Genomic DNA, 24,049 nt, shown 5'->3' with positions numbered 1-24,049 from the left:
AAATTAATGTCGCGGACCATTTTCCAATTTCCATGCGGTATCCCTATTTTTTTTCTCGCTCATCTTTTATGTTTGTCTTTTTCATCCCAAGACCTCCTGGAGCTTTCGTTCTATAAAGTGTGTATTTTGCTAATGGTCGAAGGCCATACGGGGACCTATAGCTTGATAACGCCTGTTGGTCCCTGGAAAGAATGTGTCTGATTGTCTATCACACTTCATATTCTTATTTTAACATGCAGTTATATCTATGATAAGAATGAAAATTGAATTGTCATTGAGACAAAAACCCAACCAAAGAGAAAAAAAAAAGAAAAGCCAAGGCAACATGTAGATCTTTCGTATCAAGGGAATTGCTATAAATATATTTATTTCAGGTTAATAGTATTAGGCCATAATCAAGTTATAAAATAGATCTTGTCGTCAACTTTTGCAACCAGCTTCTATGTTTCTATAATGCACTGTTCATCTTTTTTGGGCTTCGACTTTTCCATTGGACAGACAATTTTGTTTTCGACTGTTTTAAAAAGATGCATTTTTTTACAAAATCATACAAGTAAGGAGTCTCTGGCCTTTGGTAGTGTTGTATGTTAATTAATTAATGTTTGTTTATTTATTTGTTTAGGAAATAAGTATGACGTACATTTTCACTGAACTAGGACACTTTTTATAATAGTTTTTCGATATCGCTCGGGCAAAAATAATCACGAATATAATGCCTACCCATGTTAAAACTACAATAAAGTATAGTTTGCATCAATTATTTCTTGAACCTACCATTTTTTTGTCTGTGTTGGATTTGTGTGGCATTGAAAAAAACGGGTATAAACTACACAGTGCAGCTTCCAACAAGAATACAAGATTTATTGATTTTCAAAATGCGACCAAAATTAAAAATTTGCTCGCAGCGGAAAAAATTCAACAGTTTGATTTTCATTGAAATAAAATAATTGTTATGATTTACACACCGTAACTTTTTCTAATATAAATATTCGAACTATTTTGTTTGTTGTTTCCTTTATAAATTTACATCATTTTTAAAAAGACCACGCGTCTTCGATATTTAGAAGACTATAAAAGCGATGTTCATTATCTTTCTTCTGCTGTAAGTTTAATTTAGTTATTTTGTGTCATAATTGCCATCTCGTATGTTTTAAATTTGAATAAAGAAGATTCAGGTTGTCTTATACGTCAATGATACACACAAAAAAAAGATAACAAATAAAATAAGGTGCAACATTCATTCTCCATGAAAAGAATACATCACATGGATGTAATTTTTGTAAGAAAAATACCAATTTCAAGAGAAGTTGTGTGTTGGACTTGAAGAGCCAAGGCAAACTGACAAATATCTGAATGAACGAATCGATTTATGGTATATAAAAAAAAAACAAAGCCCACATGGTTAGCATTGAATAAATAGAAGGCCACTCTTAAATGATCACAACGTAGAAGTTTTTGTTCTCTTAATCAATAAGATATTTTCTGAAATAACGCGGGTCCCTATTAACTTAAAAGTTTTTTTGTTTTTTTTTTACCATGAATAAACTTTTTTTTTATTATTATTATTTATTGATATCAGCTCTGGACATTAATACTCTTAAAAGTGAAACTGTTGTAAGTGATGGTATAACAATTATTTAAAATAAATCCCTTAAATGATTTGTAAAAAGAAAGTTTCATTTTATGTATCAAAATTTGTAACAAATGATTATTTAAATCCCCACTTGAAGGCCTCCGATAGACTGAGTGAGCATAAAATCATCGCCCAAGACAAACAAGTTAAAGGTAAACTTTTCAGTACAATTACTAATAAACGTTTTACTGTCGACCACACTGTTATGAATTTCGTTCTAGACCCTTCCACAACGAAATTTGTTTTACATGCACACGTATGAAAATTGCGGTTTTTGTCCAACGCAATCATAGGTGTGAACGTAGTTTTCAATTTAGACTCATATATATTACACATATTTGTCTATGATAAAGGTAAATTGTAAGTGAAGCGCCTGATACTGCAAATCCCAAATGACGGTTACTTTTAGCTCGTTCTATTAGAGGTCGGCCTGTTATTTGAAGTGATTTCGGACTTCGATTTCTTTATACTTTATAGAAGTTTTAAGCATTTAATATTACTACTGTACAAAGCATATCAGATTAATTCATAACTTGTTTTAATGTTTATCGAGAAGTACAAAGTAATTTGAAGAAAAGCCATTGCTAACACTTTATTTTTGTAATCGTAAGGAAATTGAAATGCAGAATGGTTAATAAAGAGATTATGCTGTTTTATGGTGTTATATATGAGGCCATTAATATGCAACGTAATATCTTAATATTGATGATTAATCATAACTATTCTGATTAATTCTATGATTGATAATAAAAGCTATGACCAATGCCCACATCTCTTTTTCTTACAGGGTAAAAAAATAGTTTTTTGAAATTTATAAACCTAAATGCTATGCCACGATACCCAAACATTTAAACTTACCTAAAATCGATTTATGAATCATAGCTTCCTTATTCCAAAGAATCACAGTTCTCAGAGCTTCAATCGTTTCTTCGTCTGCCCAGTGGTGTATTGGATGTGCATTTTATTACAACAACATCAATTGTAAAAATACAACATATACCAGTACTTATAGTAGTTGACCTTACATTGGTTGAAGCTTATCAAAGAACTTCGAATAGTTTTTACAGTATAGACTATTAGCATATGCCTTTCAGCAATATTTAGATAAAAAAAAAGAGTTCCAAAAAAAAAAAAGGAAAAAAAATATGTGTAATTGAATATTTTTTTTTAACGCTTCGATATAATAAATGCAAATAAATGAGGAATGACTGTAATATATTTTTCTTTAATTTTGAAGAAATAACATAAAAAAATTGGTGCACACTGAATAATCCCCTACTGTGTTATTTTAAAGTGCAGCACTCTTTTTTATGTTATTTCGACTAGATAGAAAAACATGTTACAGCCATTCCTTATAATTTAATTGTAAATTCATTTTAAGCCGGAAAAAAATCATGAAATCGTTGATGACGTCACGGTCACATGACAAAATTATGTTTATGAGCTGATAGTCAAACACACTGTCAGCCAAACACACTGTCAGCCAATCAGAATATGCGTTCAATCCAAAATCAAATAATATAAGTACAATTTAAAAATTATTTTTATAGTTTGAACACATTAGTTTCTATCGAAAGATTAAATATCAGACCCGAGTTTGACCAATTTTATCATATACTTTCAAATCCGCTGAGATTCTTGCAGTCAGTAATTTTGGAATCAAGTTTGATACCAATTGGACAATTCGAGCTTGTGACAACATCATTTTTTTTCAGTACCTCATGAATATGTTGTTTTTTTTTTTATAGCTTTTGTAAAAACACAACGGTTTTCCAAAACTCAACGATTTTCCAAAACTCAAACAGAAAAATTGTTGTAGATCGCTTAATAATTTGAATAATATCTATGCATGGACTTCTCTTGAACTGAATTTTAATATGCGTATTGTTATGTGTTTACTTTTCTGCATTGGCTAGAGGTATAGTGGGTGGGTTTGAGATCTCACAAACATGTTTAACCCCGCCGCATTTTGCGCCTGTCCCAAGTCAGGAGCCTCTGGCCTTTGTTAGTCTTGTATCATTTTAACTTTTAGTTTCTTGTGTACAATTTGGAGTTTAGTATGGTGTTCATTATCACTGAACCAGTATATATTTGTTTAGGGGCCAGCTGAAGGACGCCTCCGGGTGCGAGAAATTCTCGTTGCAATGAAGACCTGTTGGTGACCTTCTGCTGTTGTCTGCTCTATGGTCGGGTTGTTGTCTCTTTGGCACATTCCCCATTTCCATTCTCAATTTTATGTAGGAGAAACTTATTTTTGGATGTTTACTTTCAAAATGTCGTTTCATTTATTAATTTGCAAACGATTCATGTTTATTCTGGACAAGTCCCCACTATACAGCTGCTAATTCCGCTTTGTTGTATTGCAAATTGACAGAGCTTTGTAAACATAATACATTTATGTTGTCAAATTTGACAGGCATGTAGTATTAGTGTCGTTCCATGACTTCCGGATTTGGGTTACAACACTGTCACACATTTATTAACATTATTGGCTATCCAGTTTGCGTATGCTAGTATCTACAGCTGACATTGGTTAAAAGGTTGCTGCAGATTGCCAAGAACTTTTAAACAGCGAAATTAAGCTATTAAAGAGAAAATCATTATTTTGAATTGTTTTTAAAAGAAATATTATATTTTACGGGTGACGATTTACAGAAAAGAGCGACGATTTACAGAAAAGAATAGGAAATGATCGAAAAGGACATAAAAGAACAGAAAAGAAACGAAAATGAGCTGAAATAGAGCATACATATATTTATTTCATATCTATATACACGCGAAAGTTTGCTATACCTTCACTACGAAAACGTATTAAGCAAAACAATACTTTCCAACCGGTGCTAGGGCCATCTTTTTATATATCAATATTATTAACACTGCATCGTCCTTAATACACGCATAACTCTAATTTAGATTGTACATTTTATAGGGAAATGTAGACACAAAGAAAAATGTTGGCGGAAATAGATCAGCCATGTGAAATCTAACAAAAAGTTTAGATAAATGAATTGAAAATCAACATTAATAACCTTTTTTCTCCTTTTCGGCGTTTCTGGTTTTATTTTTAGAATTATACAAATGTGGACACAGATCAGTATGGGTAGCATGTTTGGATGTTTGGCAGTGTTTTTTGACAATATAGTTCTTTGGTTTTTTTTCATAGGGTTTTATGTTACTGTGTTGCTCTGTGACAACCAAGCCGTATCAAACACAAAAAATAAGCAGTATCTTTATTTGATATTTAGCTTTAATTTTCAAGATTGTCATGGCTGAGATACTATAGCTAATTGAATGGATTACCAATAATTCTAATAAAATATGATTTACATGCAAAACTCAAAATAAGGAAGATGACAGAATTGGTTGAGGCTAACAATAGGTATCGACTGGAAGAAATGACAAGATACGACCTAATACGCATGCGAAGACACGCGATGATTTATATATTTGATGGGCAGTCATATATTGGCAACACAGATTTTGAAGGAACGATACAACGTTTTTGCAAGGTTCCGCCAATACCACGTTTAGACTTAATTGGTTCAGTCAACAAATGGTGATGAGTTGTCAACGAAGCTAGGGCCAAAGGAAAGAATAAAGGTCAGAAAAAAGGGAAGTTTTCTAATAAAACTAAAACACATAAGGTAAACCAATTACAAAGAATACTTGCATATTGCAAAATATATTGTAGACTAATTTCATTGTTAAAGAAATCAATGCGAGGCCATATAAACTATTCTCCAAATAATAATTAAATAAAAGTGACTAATTTAGAATTGACTGTATTACATGTATATAGTTTAAGAATTTACAAGTATTTCCATGTTCTGACCATGGAACTTAGTTCTTTGCCATAATGTCGTCATATGTTTTCTTCTGAAGTTCATTATGAACAAACACACAAAAACTGTGCGATATTCAATGTATATGTAACTATATGTATATATAAGTAAATAGTAGTCTATAAAATTAAATGATAGAGGGTATCAGAGAGATAGTAAGACGCACGTATAGGTTTCAAACCTAATAAGACAGTTTTTGGAAGCTATCTTTTCATTTATAGACTTTAATGTTCTTCAATTTCTAAGTCTCCTTCGATAACCAAAATATAAATCGATTTCCTTTTCGAACCCTTCTCGTTCTTTTGTGGTCCTGTTCTGTCCTTTTCTGTAAATCTTTACCCTTTTCTGTAAGTCGTCACTGCGAGTGATGAAAGTAAAGTAGAAGACGCTTTTAATATTGTCGGGCACCCAACTTGCCTTTGCCCTTTTGGCGCCAATTCGATGCACAAAATTGTTGTTTGTTTTTTATATTGATTTGAATCTTCTGTACGGATTATGTTATTCGAAATCGGTAAACTACTGTTTGCTCAAAAGGGCTTATATAGAGATAGGTTACGCATGAACTAGGCGTATTCAGCTAGGAAAAGGAAAAGAAGGTCAACATTGTAAATAACTGACTGATTCGATCTACAAAGACTCATACTTATACAGGTAAAAACGATAATTCGCATATAGTTTTAACCTATAACATGAAATTAAACAGACCTAGAAAAGTCCAAATGCACGAGTTCGCTCTCTATTTATATCTATGTTAATGATTACACCGGATTATATAACTGCCGGTAGTCTTCAGCAGATCACATCGATGTTTAATTAGAGGGAGTCTAGAACAAAATACACACGAAATGATGATACCTAATTTCGCGTGTATACATCTTAAATTGTTAATTTTATACTTTTTTGTATAGTCATAGAAAAGAACATGTGGTATGATTGCCAATGAGACAACTCTCCACAAGAGACCAAAAAGACACAGAAATTAACAACTATAGGTCACCGTATATTTTACATTGTAGTATGTTTTAAGTCGAATAGGGGTATTGGAGTCAAATCGGTGAACATGAATTTGACAGCTAGTGTCCTTAAAAAATTGAATGCTTTTCTGTTTGTAACTTTATTTAAGTGTAAAGGCATTGACCGATGTAAATACATCTTGTATGCAGTTCAGAAATGCTGCAATATAAAACTGTGCGCACGGTCAACCCAATAGAACTACAAAAAGAAGCACTCAATACATGAATATATGACATTTCATATTGAAATGAAGGTTAGATTTCAGAATTAGGCGAGATTGATGCTAGCGAATTAAAATAACGTATTATCAGGAATCGTACATATTTACCTCATGTTACATATGTATGTGTCTGCGCGTTGCTTTAAAATAAGATCTTGAAATCTTAGAATCTACATTTTGCAAAGTAATTATTACTAATTAACGGCTTCTGACGACTTCAGTATGTATACTAAAGAAATTTATCCTGTTGAACTTACTTTAAATAAAGCTAATACTAACAATGACCACTGCCCTTTCCTCGATCTTGATATCTATATCAATAACGGGAAGCTTAATGCAAAAAAGATATGTTAAAGAGGTGATTTTTCATTTCCATTATCCATTTTTAGATGGTGACATTCCCTTGTCACCATCTTAATGTGTTTATATATCTCATCTTGTAGGATTCGCTCGTGTATGTAACAACGTATTAGATTTTAGCGATAGAAATGTATGTATTACTGAAAAATTATTACACCAGGGTTTTCGATATCACAAACAAGTCAAAACATTTACTAAATTTTATCATCGGTATAAGGAAATAATTCGTAGAATAACTCAACATGCAGACATCTTATGCGTTCAGGTATTTCACATCCAATCTTTTGTGGTAATATTCTTTACAAAGCACAGAAATGTCAGTATTCACCTCAAAAGCTTACAAAACCTTTAAACATACTTTTTAAGAAGGGATATAGTTACGATACTGTTGTCAGGTCATTAAAGATTGCATATGTTGGCTTTAATATTGATTCACTTATAGGGTCTTTGCATCGAAACTAAACACATTGATTTAAAAAAAAAACAGTTGTTGGCATGACACGGGTTATGTTCTTCTCATATATTTTATGATAGTATGATACTAAACCCCTAACGGAGTTTTATTAATTTTTTTTTATTAATCTACTATTTTAAAGAAAATCCAGACATTCAATAAAAAGTCATAAAATGTTTTCATTTTATTTCTTTAAATTCATAATAATTTTAACCCTAAAATTTTGCTATTTTTTCTAATCAAAAAGTGTTAAAATGTTGCAATTTTGTCAAGTTCACTAATTATTTTTATCAGGTAAATACTTTTAAAAACACCTATTGTTATTATATAAACATCTATTGAAATATTTTTGTTGGCATTCAAGGAATAGGTTACATTTAAAATGTTGGCATTCGAGGAAGACACCGGGAGGGATTGTGCCTGATATTCATATGATGAAGACTTAACCTTTCAATCAGTTTAATTGAGGTCTGGAGCTGGCATGTCAGTTAACTGCTAGTAGTCTGTTGTTATGTCCCACCTACGATAGTAGAGGGGCATTATGTTTTCTGGTCTGTGGCTCCGTTCGTCCGTCCGTCCGTCTGTGGTTCCGTTCGTCCGTCCATTTTAAAGCTTTTGGTCAAGATAAGTCTTTGATGAAGCTGAAGTCCAATCAACTTGAAACTTAGTACACTTGTTGCTTATGAGATGATCTTTCTAATTTTTAAGCCAAATTAGACTTTTGACCCCAATTTCACGGTCCACTGAACATAGAAAATGAAAGTGGGAGTTTCAGGTTAAAGTTTTTGGTCAAGGTAGTTTTTGATGAAGCTGAAGTCCAATCAACTTGAAACTTAGTACACTTGTTGCTTATGATATGATCTTTCTAATTTTAATGCCAAATTAGTATAGAATTAATTGCATAACAGTGTGGTCGACAGTAAAACGTTTGTAGGTTGTAACTTGTTTGTCAACGGCTATGATTTTATGCTCACCCAGTCTGTCAGAGGCCTTCCAGTGGGGATTGAAATATTCACTTGTTACACATTCCGATACATAAAATGAAACTTTCTTTTTACAAAGCTTGAAAGGAATTTGTTTTAAATATTTATTATAATCATCACATACAACCGTGTCATTTATAAGAATAATAATGTTCAGAGATGATATTATTTAATAATAATAAAAAAAAATAGGTTTATCCATTGTTAAAAAAACTATTAAGTTGATGGGGTTAATTCACAAAATATCTCATTGATTAAGAGCACAACTACTTCTACGGTGTGATCATTTAAGAATGGCCTACTATTTATTCAATGCGTATACATGTGGGTTTTGTTTGTGAAGAGTTCTGGATAATTAAAAAATCATTTGATTTCTTTGTTTAATACCATAAAACGATTCATTCTTTCAGATATTTGTCACTTTGCCTTATCTTCAAGTCCAACACAATTTCTCACGTTTCTTACAAAACTTATATTCTTGTGATGTATTCTTTTGTTGAAAAACAAATGTATAGATATAGATAGATATAGGAAGATGTGGTATGAGTGCCAATGAGACAACTCTCCTCCCAAGAAATAATTCATAAAAGTAAACCATTATAGGTCAAGGTACGACCTGCAACACGGAGCCTTGGCTCACACCGAACAGCAAGTTATAGAGGCAAAGGCGGATTTAGGGGGAGGGCCCAGGGGGCCCGGGCCACCCTTTTTGGGAAAACATTTGGTTGCTTATATAGCGCCACTGAGAGGGCCCCAAAACTACTAGTGTAAAACCATTCAAACGGGAAAACCAACGAGAAACGAAAAACACATATGAACTACATAACCAGACGACATCATGCATTGTAACTTTTAAAGCCAATTAAGTAAAAAAAATAATCTGAAAGAACGTGCGATATCATATTAGGAAATTGATGGTCAAACCATAACAAAAAATCAAGTAAAGAATTTTAAGTATTCAACCTTTATAGCTTGCTGTTCGGTGTGAGCCAAGACTCCGTGTTGAAGGCCATTTTTATTTATTTTCAAATTACAAAGGTTATTCCTGATTAGTATTTTTAATCATTTTATTTAGGCGTTAAGAACCTTTGGTGACCTCACAGTTTAAATTTCTATGATAAGTACGTCGTGAGCAGTGGGCATTACAGACGAACGTTCACCTAATTTTCCCCAGTCAATGAATAGCCATAGCTACACTGTTATGAATTTCATTCTAATAACCCAATTTCACGGTCCATGGAACATGGAAAAGGATAGTGCGAGTGGGGCATCCGTGTACTTTGGACACATTCTTGTTGTTTTATTTATTTTCTTTTGTTACATCTTCTGCCATCGGACTCGGACTTCTCTTGAACTGGATTTTAATGTGCATATTGTTATGCGTTTACTTTTCTACATTTGCTAGAAGCATAGGAGAGGGTTGAGATCTCATAAACATGTTTAACCCCGCCGCAAGTTTGCGCCTGTCCCAAGTCAGGAGCCTCTGTCCGTTGTTAGTCTTGTATTTTTCTCGTCATTTTTCCGTTGACTCAATGCTAAATTACCGATACCCATGTCTACTTGTACAACAAATAAAGAAATTCCGTTAATAAAAATAAAACTTTGAAAATCGATTAAGTATATTCAAACATATATCTGACGAAAAATACTATTTGAAACAGTTTAATTTCTGGGCAATTTCGGTCAAAAATTGATTTAAAAAAGTGAATATTTCGGGATTTTTCAAAATGGCGGATGATGTACATGTATATGAAAATGTTGCATCAAATCAAGGATTTGTATAGTACGACCTTCCTTGATTAAATTTAATTTTTTATGTAGAATCTCTAATGTTTCTGTTATTTTCTTTGGTGATATTTCGATATGATTGATTTCAAAATTTCTTGATAAAAAAATATTATTTTAAGAGTGACACGGGAACATTTTATTTTTACCGCTGATTCAAAGATATATCCAAGATATATACTGTTACCAGAAAATAGTAAACAATAAAATTTTCTCTGCCTTTTTAAAGGCATTTTTCCTGTTTTCTGTATAATTTATCTTTTTTTTAGAAATATATTTATACTTTCCTTTTAGAACCAAAAAATATTTACATCCCAAGACAGAAAAAAATCCAAACAATTATAATAGATAAATATTCTATACCTTCAAAATCCCATCACTTGACGACCAGGTGAACTCTGACCTGGGTAGTAATGTTACATAACAATATATTGTCAGGTAGACGTGCAAACCAAAAGCAACCAGGTGACATTAAACATCCTGTGTATACATGCATGTATTACCAGAGTTTGAATTTTGTGATATACAAAATTTTTCATTCTCTTCCCCGTGTCAAATCAGAAGAAGAATGTATCATAATAAACTTTAAGAAAATATGAACAATATAAAACAATTTCTTTAATCAATTTAATATTTATGTTTCTATAATTATATATTTTAAAGAAATATTTTGATTTAAATTCTAATGGATTTGTTTTATTTCGTAGAAAATTAAACAAGATTTCATTGAATATGATTTTATTAATTTTTTTTATTAATCTACTATTTTAAAGAAATTCCAGGCATTCAATAAATTGAAATAAAGTTAAACTTGTGTAAATTTATATGTTATTGTATACATTTCAACATAGACATATACAAGTATACAATTGCTCTGATTTCAACAACATTGTATACACGACAATATTTATCGACAGAGTTATCGGTCCTTAATATGAGCTTCTTGCACTGTTCAACAGTAGTTCTAACATAAGACTACGCAACATTTGCAAGATCAGGTAATGTTAAAGTGTATTGTAGAAGTGTTATCTGTTATACTAGTCGTTACGAGAGTTTTGTAAGTATAATAGGTGTGTGTGTGGATCGACGAGGTCGCCTCCGTATATTTCACAACAAACAACTTACCAAGCTTCAGACAAAATAGCTAGCGTGACAGTTGACAAATGTTTACATTTTAAACTCACACGTAAATAACAAAAAACAAACAATGGTGTCTGAAGATGGTGTAAATATCTAAGTCTTTATAATGATAATTTATCTAACAAATCTAAGCTGGATGTTATCAGAATGGATTACAAAGGATCAGACTGGTCACATTTGTAACACAAGTTTCAATAAATGTCACATAAACTATCAAATCATTAGTGATAAATTTCATGAGAAACATTCAGCGAAACCATGCATACAGGAAAAAAACTCAAAGAATGTTTATTGATGGTTTGACACTATTTCATTCAAATGAAATAGTTACAAGTCAAATGTTGTCAATGGTAACAAAACTATTTCCGTATATACATACACATAAATTGATGTGAAGGATCTGGTAAATCAGCTTTTAATAGAATGAAGATATGAGGAACATGCTCAACAGTGCCTAGATTGATCCATATCCAATAACAACAATACTCTTTCGCCAGGCCTATTAACATGGTAAATTCAACCATGGCATTCGTAATTAGATTTTTCTTATAGGTTCAGTTGCTATTATATGGTTATCTCTATGTAGTGTTATGTACCACCTTAAGACCAAAACATTCAATCATTACAACATTAACGAGGGTAGATAGGTCCTATGGTGGTCCTCTCCCTTGCAACATACAGATGAAGGACATGGAACCAGTCTAAGACAGGATAGATACATGTAGGTCCTCCGCTGATCCTCCCCCTTGCAACATACGTCGTTGTCAGAGCCAAACAGATGAAGGACATGGAACCACTCCAAGACGTGATAGATTCATATAGGTCCTCCGCTGATCCTCTCCCTTGCAACATACGGCTTTAACAGAGCCAAACAAATGAAGGACATGGAACTAGTCTAAGACAGGATAGATACAAGTAGGTCCTCCGCTGATCCTTTCCCTTGCAGCATACGGCTTTGTCAGAGCAAAACAGATGAAGGACATGGAACCAGTCTAAGACAGGATAGATACATGTAGGTCCTCCGCTGATCCTCTCCCTTGCAACATACGGCGTTGTCAGAGCAAAACAGATGAAGGACATGGAACCAGTCTTAGACAGGTCCGACGTAATCAGGAATACACATGAGGGGTTTCATTACGTAGGTTATTAATAAAACAGCAATTAAAACATATTGTCAGTAAATGCAAAGTTAATCATGAACGACAATGCTAACGCTAGTAATAGACGCAATAATTGATTTTAATACAAAATTACAAAATGACAGAATATTTCAATTAAATTCTTTTTTATTTCTTTGTGATTTTTTTATTAAAAAATAACAAAATTGATTTTATGTTGGATTATTTGATAAATCATATTTTAACTAGGCAAATCAATTGTCTCTCATATAACATGGCTTCTCAGTATCTTTTGAAACTTCGTCTATGAATTTAATTGAATGCCAACAAATGATTTATCACCAATTAGGAGTAAAAAGTACATAAACCGACAATTCACGTGTAAAAGGCTTAAAAATTACAAATTGTTAAATTGAAACATAGTAACCAGTAATTTCTGTAGCACTTACTGTTATTGTGAAGTTGAACACATAGTTTGTAATGCTGTAATATAAATGATTATATCACAGTTATCATTGGATATGGTTCTAACGCTTGACGATTACACACCTTTTATTTGTATTGTTCAGACTCTTTGCCGTCATTCGTCAGAATCATTTTAAATTCCGTTTAAGTGTAACAATGTTTTTCTCAATCCAAGACCTTTCATCTTTATCATTACAAAAAGTAGTACACCAAATAAAGATAGTACATGAATGTGTTTATTTGCCGAAATAACTATATTTCAGTATTTTGTTTAAAGTGAAAATTACATTTTTTTAGACGTACAGATATGGAGTGCAATTTATCATGGTGTAAAAATTTACTCATAAACAAATAAAATTCCAAAGGAGTTTTATGATAGTCCAGTTTATACACCAATAGATTGAAATTCAAAACAGTGTGGCTGTGGCCATTGATTGACACGTTAAATTCATCCATTGACTGGGACAATTTACGTAAACGTTTGTCTGTAACGACCACTGTTCACGACGTACCTACGATAGACATTTAAACTGTGGGGTCACCAAAGGTTTCTTAACGCCTTTAATTATAAAATAATTCGAAAAATTAATCAGGAATAACCTTTATGTTTTGATTTATACAATTGATATAAATCAAAACATCGTGTTATTTCTGATTAATTTTTCGAATTACTTTATTAAGGTGTTGAGAACCTTTGGTGACCCCATAGTTTAAGTGTCTTTAAAAAGTACATAATGAGCAGTGGTCGTTACATACAAACGTTCACCTAAATTGTCCCAGTCAACGGATGAATTTAATGTGTCAATCAATGGCCATAGCCACACTGTTTTGAATTTCATTCTAAATTCCTTTAAAAAGGCGTATAATCCTTATAATTCTTTAAAATTGGAGATAAGGAATATATGGATTAATACTCGTAACCTCTATCATCCGTAACTTGTATATTTGTGTCATTAAGTAGGTCTGGTGCATGAATATATTTGTTGGTTAACGCAAAAATAGGTACTCAATGAAACTTGCTATCTCACAAAAAAAAAAAAAAAAAAAAAAAAAAAAAAAACTACAAAAACTTTTATTCTCATTCAAACGAATGTTTTTGTGTTTATTATTTAATTTATAACGATTAACGTGCACTGACAATACATTTTGTTAACGTCGGTGTTATTATCGCCGCCATCTTGTTTACAATGGTAACGAAAAGAAGTTCGATCAACGTCGTCTATCGAAAAATAAACAACGTCAAGATCAACTACTGGAAATCCTCTCCACCAATCATATCAACGTACTTCCTTATATGCAAATCATTAAGAATTATATGTAAAAAGAAAAGAATGTAAACATGGAAAATAAAACAAGGATGAACCATTTGGTTGACAGACTCGATCACAAAAAAAAATCATTCTTACAAATTTAAAAACGATGGTAAACATACTTTTTAACCTATAATATGAAATCAAGCAAATCTTAAAAATACATTTGTAAGTGGTTTGGTATTTGTTTTTATTTATACATTTACGTTAATATTGGTTTCAATGACCCTAGGCAGTCTTTAGAGGTCATTTCGATTGTTAATTATACGATACATGCATCTTAATAAAAATATACATGAAATGCTAATGAATATTGTCAGGTCCATGTATTGTTAATTGTGTATTTTCGACTATTTGTAACTAGGACATACGTTTAAGTATATTATGTTACGGCCAGAAATCGCCTTTAAATTGTAGCCAACAAAAGACACAAATCAATAATAAAATTTAACAATATTTATTTTACAAAAGTTTACAAGAAGTATTACACAAATATTACTGTCAACTTAACTGTCAAAATATGAGTCCAATCTTTTATCTGTATCTGTATCCGGATATCTTTCGGAATCCAATCTGAATATTATGTTCACTACTACGGCCACAATCCAGTATGATGTTGTTTGTAGAATTAAAGTTTCAATCTAAATTGCTGTGAATACTAAAGTTTATCGATGTCTAAGTCTAAGTCCAAGAGTAAGAGTTTAACTTTAGTGTCTGCATATATATAATTGTCAAGGAAAATTCTAGAACAATCTATACTAGAACATCCTAGAAAGTTACAATGGAAGTTTCTAGTAAAATGTAGAAGTTTATATAACGCATCTTTTATTAGGATCATTCTGGAAGGTTCCAATCATTTTGTAATTGTTCCAGTGATTTCTAAACTGCACAGTTCTAAGATTATTCTGTAAACAACTATCAGGCCATACATCACATATTAGGCCAACATAAATAAATACAATAATTACAATATCATAACACCTCCCCCCTTAAAAGAAGTTTTAGTGTAACAAAAACTTATCATGAATAATATGAACAAAAATACATAGTATATACAAAGTGTTTTAATAAGCTCTAGATAAAGCATCTGCTATTACATTATCTTTACCCTTAATGTGTTTTACAATTACATCATATTCCTGTAACAATAAACTCCACCTAGTCAACCTCTGATTCTTGTTTCTCATTTTATGTATGAAGGTGAGAGGATTATGATCAGTACAAACAAGAATAGGATATACAGTGGGATTCAAATATACATCAAAATGTTGAAGTGCTGACAACATTGCAAAACACTCTTTTTCAATAGTTGAATAATTTTTCTGATGTTTATCTAATTTCTTAGAAAAATATGATATAGGTTTCTCAACATTATCATCTGTCTCTTGATATAAAACAGCTCCAATTCCTACATCGCTTGCATCAACAGCAAATTTAAATTATTTTTCAAAGTCTGGAGTAATCAGAACCGGACTATTAATTAAAAGTGATTTGCTATTTTCAAAAGCGTTTTGACAATTTTCACTCCAGATAAATTTAGAATCTTTTCGTAAAAGATGAGTCAATGGTTGAACCACAGTAGCAAAATTTGAACAAATTTTTCTGTAAAATCCAATCATGCCTAAATATCTCATAAGTTGTTTTCTATTTGTAGGAGGAGGAAATTTGGAAATGGCTTCCACTTTAGCCATAATAGGTTTCACTTGACCTTGGCCAACTGTATGCCCTAAATAATCAACAGTGGCCTGACAAAATTCACTTTTACCAAGATTAATAGTCAAATTTGATTGTGACAATCTATCAAAAGTATCATACAAATGTGTTAAATGCTGTTCCCAACTATCACTACATACAATTAGATCATCAATATAAGCATAACAACAGTTTAAATCTTTTATAACATTATTGATCATTCTTTGAAATGTAGCTGGTGCACTTTTCATGCCAAATGGCATTACAGTATATTGAAATAAGCCATCTGGTGTAACAAAAGCTGATATTTCACGAGCTCTCTGTGTCTGTGGAACTTGCCAATAACCTTTCAACAAATCAAATTTGCTCACAAATTTTGCTTGACCAATGTTGTCAATACAATCGTCTATCCTTGGAATCGGATAGGAATCAGATTTTGAGACTGAATTTACTTTTCTGAAATCAGTCACGAAACGAAAGGTTTTATCTGGTTTTGGCACAAGGAGACAAGGAGAGCTCCATTCACTCTTACTCGGCTCAATAATATCATTGTCAAGCATATATTTAATTTCTTTTCTCATAGCTTCAAGTTTGAGTGGATTAAGCCGATAAGGATGTTGCTTAATTGGAGAAGCATCTCCTACATCAACATCATGACAAACAGCAGTGGTTTTGTTTGGCACATCTGGAAAAAGATTTTTAAAAGAAAATACCAAAGTTTTTATTTCTTCTCTACGATCAAAAGATAGATGTGCAAGTTTTGAGTCTAAATTTGACAGAATTTCTGAATTTTTCAATCTAACCGTCTCTTCCATAGTTTTAGAACTAAAAGGTGGTTCAATTACATCTGGTTTGTCATGATTGTTCTCAAATTTAACCATGCCTAAAGTGGCAACTGGTTTACTATCACATTCATTAGTACGCTCAAAATATGGTTTTAACATATTAATATGACACACTCTGTTTTGTTTACGCCGACCTGGAGTTTTTACAAAATAATTCAAATCATTGATTTTACTCTCTATTGTATAAGGACCACAATATTTAGCCTGTAAAGGATGTCCAGGAACTGGCAAAAATACAAGTACCCTATCACCAGGCTCAAAAACTCTGTTCCTGGCATCTTTATCATACCATATTTTCATCTTGTTCTGTACATTTTTTAAGTTTTTCTGAGCAATTTGACAAGCAGTATACAATTTTTCTTTAAATCTAGATACATAGTCTAAAAGATTCAGGTCAGTATGTTCAGTTAGCCACTTTTCCTTAATCAATTTTAACGGTCCCCTTACAGTATGGCCAAATACCAACTCAAAGGGACTTAATCCAAGGGATTCTTGAACAGCCTCTCGAACTGCAAAAAGTAGAAAGTGAACTCCATCATCCCAGTCTCTGTTAAATTGAAGACAAAAAGTTCTAATCATGTTCTTCAATGTTTGATGAAAACATTCTAAGGCACCTTGAGATTCCGGATGGTACGCACTTGATCTATACTGAGCAATCCCTAACTGGTACACGACTTGCTGAAATAGACGTGACATGAAATTTGATCCCTGGTCGGACTGTATAGACTTAGGAAGTCCTACTAACGTGAAAAATTTGATAAGAGCTTTGACAATATTAGGTGTCTTGATATTTCTTAGCGGAATAGCCTCAGGAAAGCGTGTGGATGTACACATGATTGTCAATAAATACGCATTTCCAGTTTTGGTCTTTGGTAAAGGTCCAACGCAGTCAATTAGAACTCTGCTGAAAGGTTCGTCAAAGGCTGGAATAGGCAGAAGTGGTGCTGGTGGTATTTTCTGGTTAGGTTTACCAACAACCTGGCATATATGGCATGATTTGCAGTATTCTGCGACATCATTTCGAAGTCTGGGCCAGTAGAAATGCTGCAAGATCTTAAGGCAAGTCTTCCTTATACCTAAGTGTCCAGCCAAGGGGGTGTCATGGGCAAGACCAATAATTTCTTGCCTATAAACTTTAGGCACCACCACTTGGTATACCACTCTACATTCCTCCTCTGGGGTAGCATCAGGAGGCCTCCACTTCCTCATTAAAATGCCGTCCTGATGGTAATAGCATTCGGCCACTTTGTCTGCTTCCTCCTGTGGTTGAGCCCGCTGGTTGAGCTGAAGAACCTCAGGGTCTTTATGTTGTTCTTCGAATAAATTCTTTCGGTCTAATGAATGGCTGTTTACGTTTGACCATGGCATAATAACATTCTTGTTAACACTAGGTGGTCTTATTATGGCCTTTTCTGAGCTACCAGGACCTGCAATGTCGGCTAGGAAAGTGTCAGAAAGGTCCATGTAATCAAACTGGTTTTCTTGCAAATCCTCATCTTGTTGTTTTCTAGCCATCGCTCTAGTGACAACACAAGCTGGATAGAATTCAGCATCATCTTCAGATGATTTAACATCCACCACCGGTTCATTGGTAACAATTGGTTCTGCAACCACTTTGTTCCTAGCTAGATCATTTCCTAGCAATAATGTAACACCCTCAACAGGGAGGTTAGGACGAACACCCACAATAACTGGTCCAGTTATCAAATCTGACTTCAGATAAATACGATATAGAGGAACATCTATACAACCTAACTCTACACCTTGTAACAAAACGGAGGCACCAACAGAAGTCTTCTCGGACAAAGGCAACACACCTTCTAACAATAAACTGAGAAGCTCCAGTGTCCCGTAAAATCTTAATAGGCTAAAGAGTGGTATCATCAACAATAGAAATAAACCCATCAGACATAAAGGGTTTATATTCCTCCATGTAATCACAAAAACTGGACTTAAAAGCCTGACTCGCAGGACATTCCAACGTACTTGTAATATAAGGTGTCGTACAAGCACTGGACTTCGGCTTATTATCTCGTTCATTCTTCTTCTGGAGTCTAAAACAATCAGCCATCAGGTGACCATTTTTCTTACAATAAGCACAAATCAGTGACTTCTTCCCAAAAGTATCAAATTTTGGACTAGACATATTATAACTGGACTGACTCTTATTCTGTGCAACAGGCTTACTATCAGTACGCTCAGTGCTTTGATTTTTGTAATTTCCACTTGAAGTATTAACATTTTGACCCTTGAAACTTCTTTTATGTGAAAGGGTATAATTATCTGAAATTTCAGCTGCATCATGTATTGTCCCAACAGTTTTGTCGTCTAAATGTGTTTTTAAGTCTAAATGAACACATTGTTTGAACTCTTCTAAAAACATCAATTGTCTTAGGTTATCAAAATTGTTATCTGTTTTCTTTGAAGTAAGCCATTTATCAAATAGATCTTCTTTTTCCCGAGCAAATTCCACATAGGTTTGTGAATCAAACTTTTCATATGATCTAAATTTCTGTCTATATGCTTCTGGTACTAGCCCATAAGCTTTCAAAACTTCCTGTTTTACCGTGTCATAATCGGAACTTTTTTCTGATGGAAGTGCGGAGTATATCTCAGCGGCCTTACCCTCAAAAACACTTTGTAGCATTGTAGTCCAATATGGCTTTGGCCAATTCAAATTATGAGCAATTTTCTCAAACTGTGGAAAATATTTATCGACTGTTTTTTCACAAAATCTGGGAACCAAACGTATATTTTTCGCTGCATCAAAATATTCTGATTTCGGTTGGACTTTAGTGTTGCTTTCTTCCTTGACCATTTCAATTTTCATTTTCTCCATCTCTAGCCTTTCTCTCATTTCAAGTTCTTTTATTTTCTCCCTCTCCTTCATTTCCAGTTCTTTTAATTTAAATTCATCTTCTTTTTCCATTTTATCCATTTCCAATCTTTCCTTCATTTCAAGTTCTTTTACTTTTATTTTCTCCATCTCCTTCATTTCCAGTTCTTTTAATTTAAGTTCATGTTCTAATTTAAGCTGTTTTAATTTAAAGGCGTCAACATTTTCGACCTTAAGTTCAAGAGCCTCTTCACCTAAAATTTCTGCGTCAACTAATTTGTCTATAACCAATTTTTTTATAATTTGTTTTCTCATAGATACTTTAAAATCTAATTTCAGATGTTTAGCAAGCAACACTAACTCCTCTTTCTTTAAATTATCAAACCCCTCCAGGTCTGGCGTTTTCAAAAATTTACCGGCATCAAATGCCATTTTGTAGAATTTTGTTGGCTAGTTATAATTAAAATACTGAATAAATTTTGAATAAGATATTTTCGTAATCCCGGACGAGCCCCCAATTTCTGTTACGGCCGGAAATCGCCTTTAAATTGTAGCCAACAAAAGACACAAATCTATAATAAAATTTAACAATATTTATTTTACAAAAGTTTACAAGAAGTATTACACAAATATTACTGTCAACTTAACTGTCAAAATATGAGTCCAATCTTTTATCTGTATCTGTATCCGGATATCTTTCGGAATCCAATCTGAATATTATGTTCACTACTACGGCCACAATCCAGTATGATGTTGTTTGTAGAATTAAAGTTTCAATCTAAATTGCTGTGAATACTAAAGTCTATCGATGTCTAAGTCTAAGTCCAAGAGTAAGAGTTTAACTTTAGTGTCTGCATATATATAATTGTCAAGGAAAATTCTAGAACAATCTATACTAGAACATCCTAGAAAGTTACAATGGAAGTTTCTAGTAAAATGTAGAAGTTTATATAACGCATCTTTTATTAGGATCATTCTGGAAAGTTCCAATCATTTTGTAATTGTTCCAGTGATTTCTAAACTGCACAGTTCTAAGATTATTCTGTAAACAACTATCAGGCCATACAACACATATTAGGCCAACATAAATAAATACAATAATTACAATATCATAACACCTCCCCCCTTAAAAGAAGTTTTAGTGTAACATAAACTTATCATGAATAATATGAACAAAAATACATAGTATATACAAAGTGTTTTAATAAGCTCTAGATAAAGCATCTGCTATTACATTATCTTTACCCTTAATGTGTTTTACAATTACATCATATTCCTGTAACAATAAACTCCACCTAGTCAACCTCTGATTCTTGTTTCTCATTTTATGTATGAAGGTGAGAGGATTATGATCAGTACAAACAAGAATAGGATATACAGTGGGATTCAAATATACATCAAAATGTTGAAGTGCTGACAACATTGCAAAACACTCTTTTTCAATAGTTGAATAATTTTTCTGATGTTTATCTAATTTCTTAGAAAAATATGATATAGGTTTCTCAACATTATCATCTGTCTCTTGATATAAAACAGCTCCAATTCCTACATCGCTTGCATCAACAGCAAATTTAAATTATTTTTCAAAGTCTGGAGTAATCAGATCCGGACTATTAATTAAAAGTGATTTGCTATTTTCAAAAGCGTTTTGACAATTTTCACTCCAGATAAATTTAGAATCTTTTCGTAAAAGATAAGTCAATGGTTGAACCACAGTAGCAACAACTATCAGGCCATACAACACATATTAGGCCAACATAAATAAATACGATAATTACAATATCATAACAATTAAATCAACCTTGAGAATTTGAGACACATCGGTGAACATAAAATTGGCAGCTAGTGCCCTTTAAATATCAATTGTTTTATCAATGAGTTCAATACCGACATACAGTTATGACTAGAACTATTTATTAAGTGGACAAGACAATCATGCTTCAATTCAACTTTCAATTTGGCTTGTATTTACCAGAAGAAGAAAAAATAACGTATTTTCAAAGTTGTTGATATATTTTTTTTTTCGAAAACACAAGATTTCTTTTTTTAAACTTTCCTTTTTTTTTGCGTTTGCGTTTAACAGTTTGTTCTTAATAACCAATATCTTCGGAGGTCAATAATGAGAAAATTGTAAAGAGTTGCCTTCCGTACATCTCGAATTCGACTATATCAAGACCAAACATTAATTCGAAGTAAATTCAGTAGTCTCCTGCGTGGTGGGCCAATGTTTTTGTTAGAAATACCATTGATTTACAGTAATACAATCAAAAATCAATTTAAATTCACCCATGATACGGAATTACAAAACTGAATATTGTATTAAATATTGTTATTGGAAATGCTTGCTTACTTTACAGCTTGTTTTTTTATATTGTAAACTGTTTTGCTGAAAAAGCGTGTATCAGTGCAAAATGTGGAATGGTGACAGAATAATTAGGATAAATTTCTTCTAAATGTTATTAATTGATAAAAATATAGTATGACCACCGAAGTATTATGGCCAACTATCTTGCGTATTAAAAGCGTATCGGTATTTTAACATTAATGTCACAATGGTATATGCTTTACTCACCAATTATTTAGATTACTGACTTTTTACACTCTATATTTCCAAAAGATCGTGTTCTGTAATAGTTTAAATGACCATACACATGCAAAAAAAAACAAACAAAAAAACAAAAAAACCAAAAAAACCGAACGGCTAAAGCGCCACAAAAATAATATAATTAGTTAAATAGCCATTATTTGATGTCACCATGTTGCAATAATACTCTTTGGAACAAAAACAATTAATGAGTTTAGCCCTTTTCAACTGACTTCATATTTTTTCTTATGTTGTACTATCATACCACTGTCTCAGGTTGAGGGGAGATAGCTAGGATTCGCGCCTTCAAACGAGTTTAATCCCGCCATATTCTGCATGTAAGAGGCATACAATTTAGTGGTTGTCGTTTGTATCTATAACGTTTTATTATTATTCTTTTTATTTTATACCTACATTTGTCCGTTAATTTTCTCGTTTGAATTGTTTTACATTTGTTATTTAGGCCCTTTACAGCTGACAATGTGGTATGGGTTTGTTCATTGTTGAAGACCATGTAGTGACATTTAGAAGTTTATTTCTGTGTCATTTTTTTGGAGAGATGTCTCATTGGCAATCTTAAATTTTAATTTAAAAACCACCGGCAAATTCACTCAAATAAATGACTTTAATTCTCAATTAACTACAATGACATACTAGTACAGTGTATATAAAGTGCGAATCCAGCTAGTTCATTTTTACTGTTATATGCGGGTATGTCTATTGTAGAATAAAGGATCATGGGAAAACTGTATTTGTTTATGTTTTGAAAATATCAAGTTAAGTGATTTGAAGATAAGTTTTAACATATTTTCATTGTGATATGTCTTTATAATATACAAACATAGCATTAAAGTTCAAATAAGTGTTATAAAAGCATCATAATATAGCATATCGATTATTGAAAGCGATCCATTTTAGCTATAGATGCGATGAATTATCACTGTTAGTGCAGTCATTATTAATGTAGAATTTTTAAAGATGCGAGGAATTTTTATTGTAGAATTATGTGATAAATGCACTTGCAACAAACGAAAAAACTTAGTTGATGACTTTAGGATTTATGATACATGTATTTTCAAATTGAAATACAAACTCCTCATTCATTCTTCATCAAATATATAGCTTTTCAAACTTGTAACAAAAGCGATTCTCAAAATATCATATTGTATTCTTACGATTACGTTTCTCCTTGATTTTAACTTATATAGGGAATCACTGGAGCGTGACAGCAGGGGGCCCTCTTAGGCAGTCAGTGGGCCCTACTTATGAAAAATTCTAGATCCGCGAATGGATACTACCGCAGAGGTAAAACCATGCACATTTGGGTTATTGTACACGAAATGCATGCTACAATTCATTTTTGTTGATTTTAGACCCTTTGGAACTCTATGTGGGCTATTTCAGCAACTAGGCAAACAATCCCCAAACTAGATACACGGTTAGATTCAGCATGTCAACGAATTCCAAATATCCATATTAAAGGACTTTTGTCTATTAATTTGGACTCCACAAAATTGAAAAAGGGACCAAAAATATAAAAAAAATGCATGCACTGGATACATTTGTTATTGAAGGCATGACTGTAACAATAGGATGAATATACAAAAATATCTTATTCTGGGGTCTCATTGGGGGGTTCTGATCCCGGATCCCGCTTACTGTTTTCGCAGATTCCCGTATTCCGCTTACTAGTATTGTTTTGTCAGATTCCCGCATCCCGCTTATACTATGCAGTTCTAATTTTTTGTAATTATCCGTGTCCCGCTAG

At 32.5% G+C, this 24,049-nt stretch overlaps 1 protein-coding gene across 1 annotated transcript in view; it reads left to right on the top strand.

Moving 5' to 3' along the window:
• Positions 1-10,236: 10,236 nt before the first annotated feature.
• The window catches only part of LOC143069181 (jouberin-like), a 377,039-nt gene continuing 363,226 nt past the window's right edge, over positions 10,237-24,049 (top strand). Inside the window, exon 1 of the mRNA XM_076243713.1 lies at positions 10,237-10,244. The gene's annotated coding sequence lies outside the window, so the exon portion shown is untranslated. The remainder of the gene's footprint in view (positions 10,245-24,049) is intronic.

Source organism: Mytilus galloprovincialis, chromosome 1 (assembly GCF_965363235.1).
Source record: "Mytilus galloprovincialis chromosome 1, xbMytGall1.hap1.1, whole genome shotgun sequence".
NCBI classification, from domain to species: domain Eukaryota; kingdom Metazoa; phylum Mollusca; class Bivalvia; order Mytilida; family Mytilidae; genus Mytilus; species Mytilus galloprovincialis.
The sequence above is the reverse complement of the archived record's forward strand: the minus strand, read 5'-3'. Positions and strand labels throughout refer to the sequence as shown.